Consider the following 19339-nt stretch of genomic DNA (forward strand, 5'->3'; position numbering starts at 1 on the left):
TTTGTCTCCAAAAATCAAACAGCAGCCTAGAAGACTACTGCTGCCTTGGTCTAAAGATTTCTGAGTGCTTAAAATGCACCAAGGGAGAGTCTTTCTCACACCCCACCCTTATGGACAACAAACCGTAGCAGATTGTACTGGCACCCCAGCCCTGATACCATGATGACCTACTCCTACTGCCTGAGAACTAGTTCAAAGTAATTATATACCACTGGGATTCATTCACAAGGAGCCACAAGTGCCATCACATTATGTTTTTGCATGGTTTCTCTTTGCACAAGGCAGAAGCCGGGTAAGGGGGAAATGTAATCCTAAAGAAAAGGAGGATTGTTGTAATTGTGTTCCTCTGTGTCTTCAGATTCATCTAAGATCTGAAGTTGTGTTTACTTGTTGCTTGACAATACCCATCTTTAAAGTATCACCACCATAAAAAAACTTCCTTTCCCTTCTTCCTCCCTTTTCTCTTCATTTGCTTCTCTTTCTCCTCCTCCTCCTCCTCTTCTTCTTCTTCTCCTCCTCCTCCCCCTCCCTCTTTGTCATCTTCTTCTTCTTCCTTCTCCTCCTCCTCCTCCTCCTCCTCCTCCTGGTACAATAACATTGAAAATGGCAAGGATGGATGGTAGAATAGGTGAATAATTGGGGGGGGGGTTCATATCCTCCCGTCAATCCCCTAACATTACAATGATATCAGGTGGTGATTGTCAGGACTTCAAAGCACCTCACACAGCTTCCAAAGAAATCTATGATGTATTAATAAGAGTGTCACTGATCAGCAGCCTTGAAGTATCACTTATCAGCTGACAGGAAGAGACTTCAAGCCTGCTTTCTGGTTGCTCAGTTCTGTTCCCCAGCAAATCCAGCTATTCCTATACTTGTTCCACACCAGACAGATGACCATGGCTTGGGGGAAACAGCCTTGCAGGCCAGATTTGGTCCCTCCCACTGGCTCTGTGCCCTCAACCTTCTGTAATCCCTGGGGATTCATGGGCCCTTGTCAGGCCAATTTTTTTTTGGGGGGGGGATATTATTGCAATTTATGCACTTCCATCCCACTGTACATATATAGAAACCCCTGAGTATGTGAAACGACTCCCCTTTTCTGGGTGCCCCAAAGTGTTTCTAAATGGCTGGATAACCCACCCAAATTTCCTACTGTAGGGAATGATTTCAAGCATCACATACTCAGAACTCGCAAAAAGTTTGATGAATTAAAAATAAGGAATATGGCCTTTGAAAAAAAATAACCATCATTTTTTTTTAAAAAAAAAAAACTTATTGCTTGGTTATCATTTTATGATTTGTTTTGCTTCTAAATTTTCCTTTGTTTAGCTGTTCACCTTAAAGTTGATCAGACTGCAAGCTTAAGGAACCTGATCAATAGCTACAGGAGTTAAAGAAGCGTCCTTGCGTTTATGAACTGCATAAGTGCATTAGGGAGACATTTTGAAATCAATGGTCATAACAGCCGAGTACTGGGCGAGGTGCTTGACTTCATCACACTAGTTGAGCATTGCAAATTACTTGTTGCAAAACATTTAATATATGTGCACTTGCACCCCTAATCAAAGCAGAAAGCTTCATTTTCTTGTGTGCATTTGCAAATTATAAAAAAGTGGGTATTGACTTTGGGAATATTGTCTCTGTTAATTATTTGGGGAATAATGTCTGCAGCAGGAAAAAAAAACTAGACCAGGCAGCAGAAAGTAAGTGATTAAATGCAGTAGATTAGATTCCGGATCAATCTTGGCACCAGAATAAGAGCTTTTTGGGAAAGGCCAAGGTATAAGCCTTTTAAATAAGTAAAATAATTGTGTAGAATGAAGTGGCATAATTTTCTACGATGTGCTTTTTATTTTTATTTTTTTAATGCTACCCCCCCCCCTTCTGTAACCCCTAAACACATTGCTAGTAGCAAACTAGCACACCGAGGAGAGAGTCTTAGTGTATCTCATGTTCTTGGTGTGCTGCTTTATTAAATGTGGGGAGTTTAATGTCTGGTGAGGAACATTCAAAAATAGGACCCTTCAGCCTATGGTAAGAAGAGGAAAAGTCTAAACCTATCATGGCTGCAATTTTTAACCTGTTTTCATCACAATAGGGCTTCTACAGCCCTTACATAGTAATGTGTGCTGTTACTTTTGTGCAGAGGGCCATTCTCGTCTCCTCTCCCTAAAAAGAGAGAGAAATGAATTGTTCTCTGCACATCTGTGAACTGGGAAAGAGTTTCCATGTAAGTGGGTCCAAGCACAATTTTCAGACAAGATTGACTCCATACTTCTTATTTAGAAATTAAGCCATAAAACCTGACACAAGTTTTTGAATTCATGCATTATTTACACCAACACTTCCTTTGCCAATGAACCTAACACAAACAGAAAATTTATTTCCAGTTCCAGGCAGTTCCACACCCCACACCCCGCCCATAAATCTAGTCAAGTCAACAAACAATTGCAGTAGCACCTACTGACCGATAACATGCGGCAAACCCCTAAAGTTATCAGTGAGTTTGAAACAGTTCACCTCCTCCCATGATTTAGCTGTGCCAATGAAAGACTGGATCCTCAAATTAAAAAATTGTTCACAAAGTTGGTGCGTGATTTAATCTGCTGTTAGTCTAGTTTAAACAAACTTTTTGTAAGCCTTAAATTGTTATTCATTCTTCCTACAGATAATTTTATTTTAGCTTTTTTATGTAAACGGCTTTGAGGGTTGTTGTTGGTTGTTGTTGTTTTTTACAATCAGTGTATAAAATTTATGAAATAAAATATGTAGTTCCAGAATGTGGCCAAGGAGATGTTCCATGGAGATACAAAAAGCTCTCCAGCAGGTGACAGCTGTAAGTTTGGGTGCATATCAACCAGCCAGTGCTTTTTCCCTGGTACGCAGTATCAGCACCTTTTTTCTATTTTTTTTTTAAATCAAAATTTTTTTCAGGTTTTCACATAATACATCTTAAGAACATCATACATTACCATTCATATTTTTCTGTGACTTCCCATATCACTCGATAAGACCGTTTTTTCTAGAAGAAAAGCACTGCAACCAGCAGATGACATTACCCGCTTCTGGTTTCTGCAGCTTCAACCAATAAGAAGTGCAATTAAGACCTCCCCCTGCCCCTGCTGCTTCTTGTGTAGGTCAGGAAATTCCCCATCAAAGAATGATTTCAGCCAAGAAGGATAAGCCTACGTTTTTGCTGCTTTATGTAACAGTAATTGCAGTGGTGTAGGAATAGTTCGGGTGGCGCTGTGGGTTAAACCACAGAGCCTAGGCCCTAGGGCTTGCTGATCAGAAGGTCGGTGGTTCGAATCCCCGCAACGGGGTGAGCTCCTGTTGCTCGGTCCCAGCTCCTGCCCACCTAGCAGTTCGAAAGCACATCAAAGTGCAAGTACATAAATAGGTACCGCTGCAGCGGGAAGGTAAACGGCGTTTCCGTGCGCTGATCTGGTTCACCAGAAGCGGCTTAGTCATGCTGGCCACATGGCGCAGAAGCTGTACGCTGGCTCCCTCGGCCAGTAATGCGAGATGAGCACCGCAACCCCAGAGTTGGACACAACTGGACCTAATGGTCAGGGGTCCCTTTACCTTTACCTTAGGAATAGTTCAACTTTTGTAGACATGGTTGCAGCTGCAGTCTACAGCAATCAGTCTTCTCCGTCACCAAACAAGAGAGTATCCCACAACCAGTGGCACTGTGGTCAGAGTGAGCCAGCCTGGCTCTTACTTGTTCAGGGTGGCTCAGGAGATGGCACAACAACCCCCTAGTGCCATTTGTTGGTTTACCTTTTCCAAACTGTTACAATTAAGCATATTGCATATTGTACAATAATAAGGTGCACTGGATGGATTCTGGTTTGCTTTGCAGTTTTGATGCAGAGCTTGTGCACAAACAGCATGGGCTGCCACTTCCTAGTTCACACTGAGAAGCGATTTTTAACTATCTCCAGGGGCACAGCTGAAAACCAATGAAGAAATCAAATAGAACAGGGACTGGACCCAAATATGCCATCCCCACCCCAAACCACCCAAATTAACAGGGGGAATACATGCAGAAGCACTCCGTGCACCAGCAATTTAGTTGCAAGGCTTTACTTGTTACCTCTACTTTTTATTGAAATATTGCTATAACAGCATCCACCCACCTAGCTGCCACATACCTTGCCCCAATCCACAAATCAATTTTCAACTTAAGACCAATTTCTTTTGCTCAGGTGAAATGTAAGCATAAATGTGGATAAAGCCATAGACGCTGCACATATGGTGATGAAGGGAGTGGCAACACCAGTGGGCTGATCCAGTACATATAGAATCATAGAACTGTAGAGTTGGAAGGGACCCCAAGGGCCATTTCACCCAGCCTCCTACAATGGAGGGATCACAACTAAAGAGTCCCTGGCATATGGCCATCCAACCTCTGTTTAAAACCTTCCAAGGAAGAGGAGTAGCTTGTTCCACCGTCAAACAGCTCTTACCGTCAAAAGGTTATCCCAAAGGTTGAGTTGTGATCTCGTTTCTTGCAATTTGGATCCATTGCTCTGGGTCCTACGCCTTGGGACAGCAAGGATCAAGTTTTCTCCATCTTCCATGGTGCAGCCCTTCAGGTGTTTGCATGTGTGAAAGAGAAGTCACAGAGCTGTATTCATACAGTGGGCGAAAGACCTTGTGCGCCCACCCTTGAATGCTAAGTCCATGCTCCGCCTCCATGGGCTAAAAAGTTTCTTGCTACATTTAAAAGAAAAAGAAAAAACCCCAAAAGCATGCCTGCTCATAAGTAATTATTTTCTCATAGGATTAGCAGTTTAATATCTGAAATTGCGGGTCAGGAGGCCTTCAGAAATGTCGACTGCCATCTCTGATTACTATCGGCGGTATACAGTTGCTACATTTCTTCTCTTTTAATTGCTTCTCTTATCCAAAGTTGGAGCACTGCCTCCCCCCCCCCCTCCTGTAACCTTGCACTTTAAAATCCAAGTTACGTAGGAGATCCAGGTTAGGGTGTATCATTAATGATTAAGACCATATGCTTAAAACATATGGGTGTTTATCATTTGTAGCACTGATGTCACATTGCAATTTTGGCAGGACACTTGCACAGCTTTTGCATCTAAGGAGTCTGTCTGAGGTTCTTGAACCTGACTCTTCCTGGGGTCTGGCTAGAAAACAAGGTATGGCATCATCTGGGCACCTAAAAGGATACAGAAACTCTAATCCCAGAAACCAAAGTTCATATCCTTAATGCAAACTCAGCATGTCTGCCTTGCTCCTGGATTTTGAATATGATATTATGCTCTTCCTCCCCCCCCCCAGTGCCATTATTATCATTACTAGTCACTTTTTGCCGTGGCAACTCATGGCAATTAGTCACTTTTTTTTACCATGACTTACAAAAAGAAAACACATAAGCATATTAAAACCAGAAGGGAAAAAAATACATTAAAACATCCCACCCACTCTAAAAGGCCATAGATAGTTAAAAGCAAAGGTTAAAAGCCTGGTTAAAAAGGAAGGTTGGTGCCAGGTCAGCCTCCCTGGGGAGAGCATTCCACAAGTAGGGAGCCACCACAAAAAAGGCCCATCCTCATGTTGCCACTCTTTGGACCTCTCATGTAGGAGGCACACACAAAAAATGCCTCAGATGATGATCTCAGGGTTTAGGTTGGTTCATATGGGGAGAGGCAGTCACTGGGCCATTTAAGTCTTTATAGGACAAAATCAGCACTTTGAATTAGAAGGAAAAGAAGAGTTTGGATTTGATATCCCTCTTTATCACTACCCAAAGGAGTCTCAAAGCGGCTAACATTCTCCTTTCCCTTCCTTCCCCACAATAAACACTCTGAGAGGTTAGTGGGGCTGAGAGACTTCAAAGAAGTGTGACTAGCCCAAGGTCACCCAGCAGCTGCATGTGGAGGAGCGGAGACGCAAACCCGGTTCACCAGATTACGAGACTACCGCTCTTAACCACTACACCACACTGGCTCTCAGTGAAGCAAATACAGCAACAGTTAAAAGATTAAGTGCCCATCTCTGAGCAAGAACAGCAAGGAGTCTTGTGGTGCTTTACAGACTTAACATATTTATTATACATACATTTTTGTGAACTAGTTAGTATCCTTTACAGCAGGCACACAATTTAGGGTTGGCTTTTTGTGATACTTTTTAGTTTAAATATTAGCAATTTTAACATAAACATTTGAAAACTTGCCTCTTTCCCTCTTGGGAAGGTTATTTGTGTGGAAATGTGATTGTAGGATTTTCTGTATCCTGTGTAACTGGGGTGAGTTGGGGGGGGGGATAACTCTGGCCTGCTCACTTTTCCGTTTCAGCCCCAACTATCCTGCCTTAAATCATTGGGGAGGGCAGCATGTGGAGTGCAATTCAACATTTCTCCAGTCACAACACCAATTACCTGCATATATAATAATAAAATAATAATAATAATTTATTATTTGTACCCTGCCCATCTGGCTGAGCTTCCCCAGCCACTCTGGGCGGCTCCCAAACGAATGTTAAAACAATACAGCGTTAGATATTAAAAACTTCCCTAAATAGGGCTGCTTTCAGATGTCTCTTAAAAATAGGATAGCTGCTTATTTCCTTGACATCTGATGGAAGGGTGTTCCACAGGGTGGGCGCCACTACCAAAAAGGCCCTGTCTGGTTCCCTGTAACCTCACCTCTCGCAATGAGGGAACCGCCAGAAGGCCCTCGGCGCTGGATCTCAGTGTCCGGGCAGAACGATGGGGGTGGAGACGCTCCTTCAGGTATACAGGACCGAGGCCGTTTAGGGCTTTAAAGGTCAGCACCAACACTTTGAATTGTGCTCGGAAACGTACTGGGAGCCAATGCAGATCTCTCAGGACCAGTGTTATGTGGTCCCGGCGGCAACTCCCAGTCACCAGTCTAGCTGCCGCATTCTGGATTAGTTGTAGTTTCCGGGTCACCTTCAAAGGTAGCCCCACATAGAGCGCATTGCAGTAATCCAAGCAGGAGATAACCAGAGCATGCACCACTCTGGTGAGACAGTCTATGGGCAGGTAGGGTCTCAGCCTGCGTACCAGATGGAGCTGGTAGACAGCCGCCCTGGACACAGAATTAACCTGTGCCTCCATAGACAGCTGTGAGTCCAAAATGACTCCCAGGCTGCGCACCTAGTCCTTTAGGGGCACAGTTACCCCATTCAGGACCAGTGAGTCCCCCACACCCACCCGCCCCCTGTCTTCCAAAAACAGTACTTCTGTCTTGTCAGGATTCAGCCTCAATCTGTTAGCCGCCATCCATCCTCCAACTGCTTCCAGACACTCACACAGGACCTTCACTGCCTTCACTGGTTCTGATTTAAAAGAGAGGTAGAGCTGGGTGTCATCTGCATATTGATGAACACCCAGCCCAACCCCCCTGATGATCTCTCCCAGCGGCTTCATATAGATATTAAAAAGCATGGGGGAGAGGACAGAACCCTGAGGCACCCCACAAGTGAGAGCCCAGGGATCTGAACACTCACCCCCCACCACCACTTTCTGAACACGGCCCAGGAGGAAAGAGCGGAACCACTGTATAACAGTACCCCCAGCTCCCAACCCCTCTAGCCGGTCCAGAAGGATGTTATGGTCGATGGTGTCAAAGGCCGCTGAGAGATCCAGCAGAACCAGGAAACAGCTCTCACCTTTGTCTCTAGCCCGCCGGAGGTCAGTGCGACCAAGGCAGTTTCAGTCCCATGATGAGATCTGAATCCCGATTGGAAGGGATCCAAATGGTCTGCGTCCTCCAGGCAAGCTTGGAGTTGTTCAGCAACCACCCACTCAATCACCTTGCGCAAGAATGGTAGATTTGAGACTGGGCCATATTGGCCATATTGGTCGGGTCTAAAGCTGGTTTTTTAAGAAGCGGTTTAATGACCGCCTCTTTCAGGGGGTCTGGGAAGACTCCATCGCAAGCAGCCTGTCCACATCCTCGGAGGTAACAGATTGGAATTGATCCCATGAAACATGACTAGACAGGGCTCTAGCACTCTCCCGCCCTGGCCCTGCTCCCACGGTGGAGTCTACCTCCTTCCTAATCTGAGCGACTTTATCTGCAAAAAACTTTGCAAAACCATTGCAGGAGATCTGTCCCAATGACGAAGGTGGTTCTGACAGATTATGAACCACCTGGAAAAGTCTCCTGCTGCTGTTTTCTGCAGATGCAATAGAAACGGCAAAGAAGGTCCTCTTTGCTGTAGCCATTGCCACTTGGTAGGCTCGAAGTTGAGCTCTAGCCCATATCCGGTCTGATTCAGAATGAGTTTTCCGCCACTGGCACTCTAGCCGTCTCAGCGACTGTTTCATTGCCCCTCAGCTCTGGGGAAAACCATGGTGCTGTCCGGGCTCCATGCAATCGGAGAGGGCACTTCGGAGCCAGACAGTCAATAGCCCTGGTTAACTCCACATTCCAGCGGGCCACCAGGGAATCAGCTGAAAGGCCATCAACCTGGGATAAAGCATCCCCTACCACTCTCTGGAAACCAATTGGATCCATTAAGTAGCAGGGGTGGACCATCCGAATTGGTCCCACCTCCCTGCAGAGGGGAAGGGCCACGGAGAAGTCCAGTTGTACCAGAGATCTGTACACTGTACGCCAAAATTCTGTATTATTTAGCACCACATCAGATGTGCAAAAATCCAATGTCAATCTCATGACATCTCCCAGAAACCCATCCTTCCTTCTTTCCTTCCAGTGTATATACCATGGAAACAAAGCCTTATAAAAGTTTTGTGTTCATCCCACTGTAACATTTAGTGTTAAACCTATTTGACAGGCATAACTGCCTATTGCTCTGTTGGAATCCCATGTTTTAGTCCAGTATGTGTTTCCTGATCCTGAATTCAGCTTGTGATGCTTTGAACTGATCTTGCATAGGCTTCATTGTAAATATAGGGGGTCACATAGAAGAGATTGCAGTCACACAGTCCGTAACTCTGTCATAAATGGCACAATACAGTCATTCTAAATTCTCTCATATGATAATATGGATGGAGACATACACGAAACTGGATTTACTGGTGAACCCAATTGCCTACCTGACTTTGAGAATTTAAAAAAAAGGCATCAATAGGACTATTCATAAGAGTATGCATGTGCACACAAATGGTCAGCAACTAAAGAACTTTGCTCCAAACCTAGGCCCCTGAAAGGAGGTTCCTGGCCCCTGATTCACCAACTGAGAGACAAAAGTGGTGTGGTGGTGCTCCTGTGGCTATGAAACTTACTAGCTCACAATTTTGGAGGGTTGGACTTGAAATGATTGGTTTTGGCACCCAGTGGGCCTCCCAACAAATGCAATGGCTGACCAGCCATTTGTTGGGGGAACAAATGAAAACATTCAGGAAGACACCAGAAATCCAGGAACTGTGGGTTTTGCAGCATTTGTTTTCCAATAACACAGCTTCATGTCTATGTGTGTTTTTAATTGTAAAAATCTGAACAAAATTGAAGCTAATTGCTGCAATCTTAAGTGATGTTGGCACCATTTTGCGCAGTGAGAGATACATTTATTCCACAGTGCAAAGGGCCAAGGACCCCCAAATATAGAACAATCATGATTTACTGTGTCTCTTGAGCGAAGTGCATTTGTTACCTTGGAAACAAATAGCTGCAGTGAACAACTAGATAAAATTTATGGAATCATCATCAATAAAACTTGATTATAAATGTGCAAAAATATACACTATTTGATGTTGATGTGCAACATGGAGATGCAGTGAATAGCCATTATGTATCTACTTGAATTTTAGGACAGTGGAAGGATGTTTTTTTGTTTTTTTTTGTTTTACATTGGGGAGGCGTTGTTGTTATTAGGCAGTTTGTGAAGAAATTGTCTGCTCTTTTTCTTATTTGGGGGCATTTAATTTTAACTTTCAGTTTAGTGTCTTTAAAAAAATTGCACGCTGTGCTGTGCTGTCCTGTCCTCAGTGTAAAAAAATATATTCCAGAATGGCAGAAATGAAAACTGAAGAATGTGGCTGTAGATTATTCCTGCTCTTCCCCTGAGTCTAGGGGTACATTTTATTCAATATAAAGAAATTATCTCATGCTTAGTAGGTATCACTACTAACTGACTTGGATTTTCTTAGAATTTGGGTAACAAGTATACTCAATAGTATGCAAAAAAGAAACAAAAACCACTGAGATCTGCCCTGTCACTATGTACTCATGTTGGCTTCTGATTAAAACCTGTTTGTTTATTCCAGCTTTTGGTAGTTCTTAGCCTCATACCTTAATTCATAATGAGTGTCACCTTGTGTTTTAAGGTTATTCGTTGTTGTTGTCTTTACCTGTCACTGGTTTGTAATTGAATTTGTTGTTTTAATGGTCAGCGTAACTGACCCTGAACTCATTCTGTACTCTGTAAACTGCACACTGGTGCTGCTATATAATTAACAACATAGCAGAGGTGTTAAAACGTAAGGGATGTGGGACCATATGAGGCTTCTTAGAGGTCCCAATTTACCTTGTGGAGAACCTTCTGTAAACACACAAATCAGTCAACCATCTTCATATGCTTTAAGTTTAGGGTAGTTTTTAATGTTTGATGTTGTTGCTTTTTTATTAATGCTATTGATGTTCTGTTGGGAGCCACCCAGAGTGGCTGGGGAAAACCAGCCAGATGGGTGGGGTATAAATAATATTTGTTTGTTTGTTTGTTTGTTTGTTTGTTTGTTTATGGCTAAAGAGCTGAGTTGCTGCCAGTTCGTATTGCTGAATTCATCTTTGCTAGGTGATGGGCAGGGTTGAGCGGGTGAATTCTAATGAAATCCTACAAGACCAGAGAGTAGAATTCTCACCTCAGGCGTTCCAAACTGCATGGTGAATATAACAGCTAGATATGCCCCTAGAATCCAGGAGGGTATTGAGGGATGTGGGGAAACCTATTTAGGTTTGGACAGTGCTTTATTTTTTCCCTTTAAAAAATGTTTAGGGGTACTCTCATTTTTCTACTCATATTGAAATAAAAAGGCAAAGGGACCCCTGACGATTAGGTCCAGTCATGGACGACTCTGGGGTTGCAGCGCTCATCTCGCTTTACTGGCCATGGGCGCCGGGGTACAGCTTCCGGGTCATGTGGCCAGCATGACAAAGCCGCTTCTGGCGAAACCAGAGCAGCGCACGGAAACACCGTTTACCTTCCCGCCGGAGTGGTACCTATTTATCTACTTCCACTTTGCCATGCTTTCGAACTACGTCCTCTTCTCTGGTTTTTGGCAGGATGCAGAAATAGGGCAGGTGGAGGCTTCAAGGTCTGCAGGTGGTCTTTAGGCCAGTTTGAAGTAGATGGTAGACCTTTTTTAAAATTTCTTTTGTAGTCCTGTAATTCTATATTAATTGCCCTTAGCATAGAGTCTGGCCTGAATCCCAGCAAATATTAATTTGTTATGCCACTGGTAGGCATGGCCCTATGACATTTTAGCTGCAATCTCCTCTGTTTGTTTCATCTGTCGTCTCCTTTGCTCTTGGCTTATTGCTAACCCGTGCCTTTTTGAATTCTCAGCTACAGGTGAGGGGTTTTGGTGCTAGGAAATATAGCTTGACATCATCTTCTATTCAAAGGGGATAGATATTCCACCTGTCCTTAATTTGCATTTAGGTGGTGTTGCTGCTCTGAGAAGTTGAGTGCCCTCCCTTTCTCAATGATGACAGCATTTGGGGTGGCAGGGAACTGAGGGTGCTCAGCCCCAGCCCCCAGGTGCTAAACACATTTAAATATTAGGACCTTTTAATCTTGAACTATGAGCATAAGAGCCCTACAAAAAGAAAAAAAGGCTGGGGAGTAATCATTCAGGGTTTTGCACCGGCATCAACAATTACAAGAAGGTTAGCAAAAATCACGCTTAGATGATGGAATAAGTGCAATCAAGCACTTGTCATGGGATAATTACAGTGTATTTTAATATATTTTTACTAAGCATATTTGCAATCCCCTTTAGGATCAAAATGTAAATCTCACTTGAATCAAGATCCCATTCCCTGCAAACCCGAATATTCACTTTCTCTCTTCAACTCAGTGTACAGCTCATGATTTTTAACTGCGGTTAGCTATTCACATTAGCATGCAGAAGTATAAGACAGGTTGAACTCCTTCTGGAAATAAATTTGGTGACTTGCTAAATTGTTTCTGTTATCTTTTTTTTAAAGGATCTAATCCCTGCTTTGTGGGCACTCGAGGGCACTTTTTTTTTTAAAAAAAAAAGTGCATTGTCAATAACAGCAATGTTAGGCACCCCTGATGAATGAAAATAAATATCTTAAAGTCCCAACCAAAAAGCAAAGCCTGCAAGAGTGAGAAGGGAGCAATATATAATTTGGCATGGCATTATGAGGCAGAGCGGCTCTTGACAAGTGAGTGATGTTAAAGGTCATCTGCCATTGCTTACAGCCTTTTTGGAATGGTAGAATTAAGTTCAAACTCAGGATGTTTTTTGTGCCTTAAATTTCTCTAGGGATATCCTTCATAATGTCTTCATGCAGGACAACACTGCAGTAAGCGAAACACAGTGCACAGGATTAAAGGGTTATTTCCCCCGTGTGTTGAGCTGGCACAGAATGCTTAAACCTCAGGATGTTTTTGAGTTGTCTCTATCTTCTGGAGGTCCTCCTCCTTCATGACACAGCTCTTTCTACCTTTTGCTTGGGAGGCTAATTTTGTCCCCATCTTAGAAAAAAATTGGAGCCATTTTTGTGCACCAGTAAAATAAAACTAATGTATCTAAAATGTGCTGGGGCACCTATTTTTTCAGCTCTGGTGCTGTATAAACACAGAATGGCTGCCCATCTGCTTGTCTAACTCAGGCTCCTAAACATACACTGTCCTGATCACCCACAGAGACTAAAGAATCTGCCCCAGGCAATTAGGAAGAGGACTATGGTGAATTGGATGAGAGCTGAGATTTCCCTTCCATTTCAGGTCACATCCAACTCTACAGCTCTATGATCTTACAAATGGGGGAACTGAGCTTTTGGGCATTGCTAGTGAGTTGGTGGCTCAGCTCAATGTTGAGCTGGGTCCTTGTTTCCTTCTTTTCTCAGAAGCACTCGGCCCTACCTGGCAAAACACATGACAGTGATGGCAGGTTGACCTTCCCCAAGCTACTTCCACTTACAGAAAATCCCTTTGGAACATGAGGAGCCTGTTCTTGCTCCACCATGAGGTCCAGAGGCTTCTGATTACACTCAGCAGCATCTGGACTTGGCTGGCAGCACAACATGGCAACCGTTGGCAAGGAGGTATTCTTTGCTAGCGAAGTCTGCCTTTCTCTCTATGCTTGCTGGGCCTGATGCAAGCTGTAGTCCAGTACATTTGCAGGGCAATCAGGTTAAGAACATAAGAAGACCTTGCAAAAATGGAACTATACTTAATAATTGGATAATGATAGTCCTTATTTGGGCTTCATTATTGTAATCCATGATGTTGGGAAAGATGGAGGGCACAAGGAGAAGGGGACGACAGAGGATGAGATGGTTGGACAGTGTTCTCGAAGCTACTAACATGAGTTTGGCTAAACTGCGGGAGGCAGTGAAGGATAGGCGTGCCAGGCGTGCTGTGGTCCATGGGGTCACGAAGAGTTGGACATGACTGAACGACTGAACAACAAAAATTGTAATTCATATGCAGCTACTCATTCTAAATGCCTGGTTTTCATCTTTTAATTTTCATCTGTTATAATTGTTCTCTGTTCCATATACATTATAACATGAAATAATAATAATAAACTTTATTTAAAAAATGAACACAAGAAGAGCCTGCTGGATTAGGCCAATGTCCCATTAGTCCAGCATCCTGTTCTCACAGTAGCCAACCAGATACCACAAGAGGAAACCTGCAAGCAGGATCCAAGAACAAGAGCACTCTCCTCCTTGTAGTTTTTAGCATTGGTATTCAGAAGCATTTCTGCCTCCAACCGTGGAGGCAGAACATAGCCACCCTGGTTACTAGCCACTGATGGAGCCTTACCTTCCATGAATTTGTTTAATCCTTTTTTATACCATCTAGGTTGGTGGCCATCACTCCCTCCTATGGGAGTGAGTTCCATAGTTTAACTATGTGCTGTGTTAAGAAGTACTTGCTTTTATCTGTCCTGAATCTTCCAAAAGTCATTTTCATTGGATGACCATGAGTTATAGCATTACAAGAGAAGGGGGGCGGGCAGGGAGAAAGAAACCCTTCACCATCCCCATTCTCCATCCTATGCATCAGTTTTTCAGCTTCTGACGTTGTCACCTTTTATTCACCTTAACTCTAAACTAAAAAAAAAAAGGTTGGGGGAAGCTGTTCTAAAGATCAAGCATTTTCTTTACCTCAGGGTAGATGTAAAGCCCAATACACACCATTTATTGCAGCAAGAGTAGAAAGTGGATGATGTTGCTAATAATAACACTTCTGCTTAAAGGCAGCTAGGGTGCTTCTGCACAACACCTTATCTGTTGTTATCAAAGCATCTTGGGCTCTTCTCCCAGCTCTGCCCATTACTTTTCTGAGTGATCTTGAGCAAATCAACCAGGGCTGTCTTCATTCAGGTTTGGCTTTTGCTTATGCCAAGCAGCTGCTTGAAGCTCCGGGCTTTGTGGAGAATTTCAAGAGCTCTTTCAGAGAACTATGTAGGCACGTTACAGATCGCCGCTGTTCGTGCTGCAGTGAACCATTATTTATGAGTCTCCAGTTCTGCATAATTCAACAGGGATATCACAGGGTCCTGCACAGAGAACCTGATTACGTATGTTTGCAGTGCCCTACAAAAACAAAGGGAGCAAACCATAAGCAAGAGATGTTAGAAAGGTAGGAAATTTTGGTTTGGAGTCTTAGAACATTAAAGCTTTGGTGATGATTTTTTTGTGTTTTATTTTATTTTAAAAGAATATACATAACTGCAATCAGAAATAGTATCCATTCCAAATTATAGGAGCAAATAAGAGACCCTAATTGTGTTGGGGAAACATCTACAAAAAGTACATTGCAGTAATCTAGGCTGCTTCAACAGAGGTATAGTCTCCAGATCAAGGGAAATCTATTCCCAGAGTTCCTTGGGAGAAGCATTGACTGTTAAACCACACTGGAGTCTGTAGCTCTGGGACAGGAACAAGGGGTCTCCTAGTAACTCTCAGCACCTGTAACAAATGACAGGTCCCAGAATTCTTTGGGGAAAGCCATGATTGTTTAAAGTGGTATCATAGATGTACGGTGGTATCAAATGTATGGTGTGAATATGGCTTGTCCACCACTTGGGGAAATGTGTTGGGTCAGTTTAGGAACATGTATTGGGAGGGTAACATCTTGTCCTTTACCTCAAGCAAAAAAAAAAAAATGCAAATTAGGCTTTGGGGAGAAGGCTGGAGAACTCTAGGGCACTGTCAGAGCCCTCACAGCTCCTTCCCACAACTGAGCACTTTGCTTACCCACCTTTGGGAAGGCAGCAGGCCACATGTGGCCCTGAGGTTACATATTAGACTGTCCTGTTTTGGAGGGTCACAATGCTGGAGTCACACATGTCTTGTGGCACAGATCCTGTTTCCCAACATTTCAAGAGAAGGATTAGGAGGTGTGTAATGATCGCCGAAGAATTGATGCTTTTGAATTATGGTGCTGGAGGAGACTCTTGAGAGTCCCATGGATTGCAAAAAGATCAAACCTATCCATTCTGAAGGGAATCAGCCCTGAGTGCTCACTGGAAGGACAGATCCTGAAGCTGAGGCTCCAATACTTTGACCACCTCATGAGAAGAGAAGTTTCCCTGGAAAAGACCCTGATGTTGGGAAAGATTGAGGGCACAAGGAGAAGGGGACGACAGAGGACAAGATGGTTGGACAGTGTTCTCGAAGCTACCAACATGTGTCTGACCAAACTGCGGGAGGCAGTGGAAGACAGGAGTGCCTGGCGTGCTCTGGTCCATGAGGTCACGAAGAGTCAGACATGACTAAACGACTAAACGATGACGAATGAGAGAGGAGTTGTGGCTGGCACTCCGCACTTTGGTTGCGATTCCGTCTTGCCCTGAGATGACCGCTTGCCTGAGAGCTGATGTCATTCTTCAGCTTATTGAGAGATGGAGGGACATCAAGCTCTTCCAAGACAGGCAGGGTCTGGATGCTGTCAATTGCTGGATCGAAGTCTATGTCCAGATAGCAAAATATGTATATCGGGGAGGAAATAAAAGGAATGACAGAATTCTTCCATGGACCCTTCATGCAGTGCATAGTTAAACTATGGAACTCATACTCACAGGAGGCAGTGAAGGCTTTAAAAGAGGGTTGGACATCAATGGCTGCTAGCCATGATGGCTAGATTCTGCCTCCACAGTCAGAGCTAGTGCTGCTTCTGAACACCAGATGCTGTGGGTAGACCACCTTCCCTCCTGAATGAAACCAAGATAGCATTCTGGAATCCTTTTGCTATTTAATGGATTTTTTAATTTTACAAATTACTTTGGCTTTTCTCCTCTTTCCCAGCCCCCCTGGTGCTGCTTCCATGATAACTGCACTTGAGTTGACAGATCTGGTATTTGTATGTAGGAATAAAAATAGTAGGAGGCACTTATGTAGATGCCACTAATTTAATTTAGCTTGATATGTAAGCAGAGCACGGGCATTTTTGCACTAACCTGCCTGCCTTTATTTTACAGTCATCTTCAGCCTTCTTACGTCAGTTGCTGAAAATCCTTCCACTCTTCTCTTTGCCTGCCCAGAGACGAGCGCCGGGAGAGTGAACCTTGGGAGGAGAGAGGTCTGCAAACCCAACTGTGGAGAGAAAGAAAAAAAATGTGCTGAAATTATTTCAAAAGGTAAGAGGAAGGAGAGCATGTGTACCCAACTGAAATAGCTCTGCGAGGCCTTGCATATGAAGAAGGTCATATCCTGAGAGTTTCTGGGAACCCCAGGGCAGCAGAGACCATCCATTTCCCCCACCCATCCACATCATTTTTGTAGACAATATGCTCTCTGAGTGGTTTGATTGCCATGATTGCTGCAGCAGTGTGTTGAAAACATCCACCCTTGTGGTCAGGATGGACTGCTCAGTTACATATTGCGCCTGTGACACCTGGCTATATAAACACGGAAGTTGTAATTGGAGGGAATGGGCTGGTTCTTAAATGGCAGGTTTGGAAGCAGTCTTTAAGTTCAATTCTATAGCAAGCCCATTTCATTTATTGCCATTGTCGTCATCATCACCACCCCCATCATCATTCATAAAAATTTCCAGGCCCTGTAGAAACTTTTTTTTTTAAAATGACACAGGCAACCTTACTAGGATTCTCAAAATTTAACTTGCCTTTGCACTGGTGGACTTCGTATTAATTTCGTCCAGCCAATTCATTTCTCCAAATCAACCGTCTTTCACATTATGACAAGAGTTGTTTCAAAAATGGGAAGGGAAATTATGACGGTGGCTAAACTATATCTGTCCTGCAATATCAAAATCATCTCTATATAAGGAGAGAGAGAGAGAGAGAGAGAGAGAGAGAGAGAGAGAGAGAGAGAGAGAGAGAGAGAATATTAAGCAGAGCTCAACACATTTGGGGGCATTCCATCACCTACCACTGCCAGAGAGGCAAATTTCCCCTTTTCTGGCTCTCCAGAGGGGTGTGTGCATGTGTGTGTGAGTGCGTGCGTGCAAAGTGCATTTCTTGGCCTTCCGTTTTGAATGGTTTGTGTTCTTAGCTACCGCTGCTGCTGTCCTTTTGTCTGTCTGTCTTTCCTTTGTTGACCTGCTGTTGAAATGTGTTTGCATTCAATGAAAATAAAAAAATAAAAAATTCCTTCCAGTAGCACCTTAGAGACCAACTAAGTTTGTTCTTGGTATGAGCTTTCATGTGCATGCACACTTCTTCAGATACCAGATACTTCTTCAGGTATCTGAAGAAGTGTGCATGCACACGAAAGCTCATACCAAATGTCAGGGCTGGTCCATTCCTCTTCACATTACCACACAAACGTCTCTTGGTCTTTATAATTTTTATTAAGAATTCAAAAACAGTATTTATAAATAGTTCTTAACTTCAACTATCACTCCACAGAGTCATTCAGTTCAGATACCTTCTGAGCTCCGCTTCTCCCCTGACCAGCAACTCTCAAAAGGCTTTTCCCGCTCTTTTTCTAACCTCCTCGTGAGGACTGGCTTGTACCTCCCCTCCCCCGAGTTGGAGTCATAACTTAACTCTTGCCTCTGTGAATATTCTAACTCTCTTTCTAACTCTACTCTGACACCAAAGACAAACTTAGTTGGTCTCTAAGGTGCTACTGGAAGCATTTTATTTATTTATTTATTTGTTTTGTTTTGACTATGGCAGACCAACACGGCTACCTACCTGTAACTGCATTCAATGAATACGTTTTTGAAAGCATTGGAGAAGCAGCTAATACATGCTTTTAATAGCAATAATGGTGATAATCTTATGAAATCAGATGGAAAGTTAGACAAATGCTGACTTTTACATCTTATTCATACTTTGGATTATAACGAGTGTGGCCTGTATTGATCATTTCTGTCCTGATATATACACACACACACACACACACACACACACACATATTTTTTTTTCCTTGGCCAGCATTCATTCATTCATTTAGCCCTGCTTGGCTGCAAGATGTTGCTCTGCCAATGGCCCCTTACTTGTTTACTGCAAGGACTGCTGATCCTGGCTAATGCTGCAGAGTGCACACTAAGTCATGGCTGCATCATTCATTAAGTGTCACTTTAGCAAAGTTCACTCATGCAGGGTTCGTAGTCAGGAGGCAACACAGAACTTTGCTTGTGATTAGAATGAGAGGAAATAGCGGAGCTAAAATGAGAGATGCCATCATTGGAAGAAGAGTGAATAATGAATCGACCCTCATCTGGTGCGCCATCTGCAACATGCATTTCAATACTAAAATATCATTTACGTATCTTTTTGTGGCATCGTGTTCTTACTGATTGACTGAGCTTGTTTTGATTCCTGGGAGGGAGGAAACAATTTTCTGTTATTTCATGTTTAGTTTGTCAGACATATTTTCCACAAGATAGACTATTCCCAAACGGAGCTGTGAGAAACGAAAAGGAATTGTTGAATGTTGGAAGATTCAGGAAAACATAAAAGGAAGTACATCTTTACACAGATTGTAGTTAATCTATGGAACTCACTCCCACAGGAGGCAGTGATGGCCACCAACCTAGATGGCTTTAAGAGAACGCTATACAGATTCATGGGGCAGAGACTATTGATGGCTACTAGCCATAATAATGGCAATGACCCTGCCTCCACAGTTGAAAGCAGCAAGGCTTCTGAATATTAGTTACTGGAAAACCACAGAAGGGGAGAGGGCTCTTCTGCTTGGTA

At 43.4% G+C, this 19339-nt stretch overlaps 1 protein-coding gene across 1 annotated transcript in view; it reads left to right on the forward strand.

Annotated features, from left to right (window-relative positions):
* LOC117039839 (CLK4-associating serine/arginine rich protein-like) overlaps nucleotides 1-16781 on the forward strand; it is a 150514-nt gene extending 133733 nt beyond the window's left edge. The window contains exon 4 of the mRNA XM_033137093.1: nucleotides 16646-16781. The gene's annotated coding sequence lies outside the window, so the exon portion shown is untranslated. The remainder of the gene's footprint in view (nucleotides 1-16645) is intronic.
* Nucleotides 16782-19339: the final 2558 nt, after the last annotated feature.

This window comes from Lacerta agilis, chromosome Z (genome assembly GCF_009819535.1).
Source record: "Lacerta agilis isolate rLacAgi1 chromosome Z, rLacAgi1.pri, whole genome shotgun sequence".
Classification (NCBI taxonomy): domain Eukaryota; kingdom Metazoa; phylum Chordata; class Lepidosauria; order Squamata; family Lacertidae; genus Lacerta; species Lacerta agilis.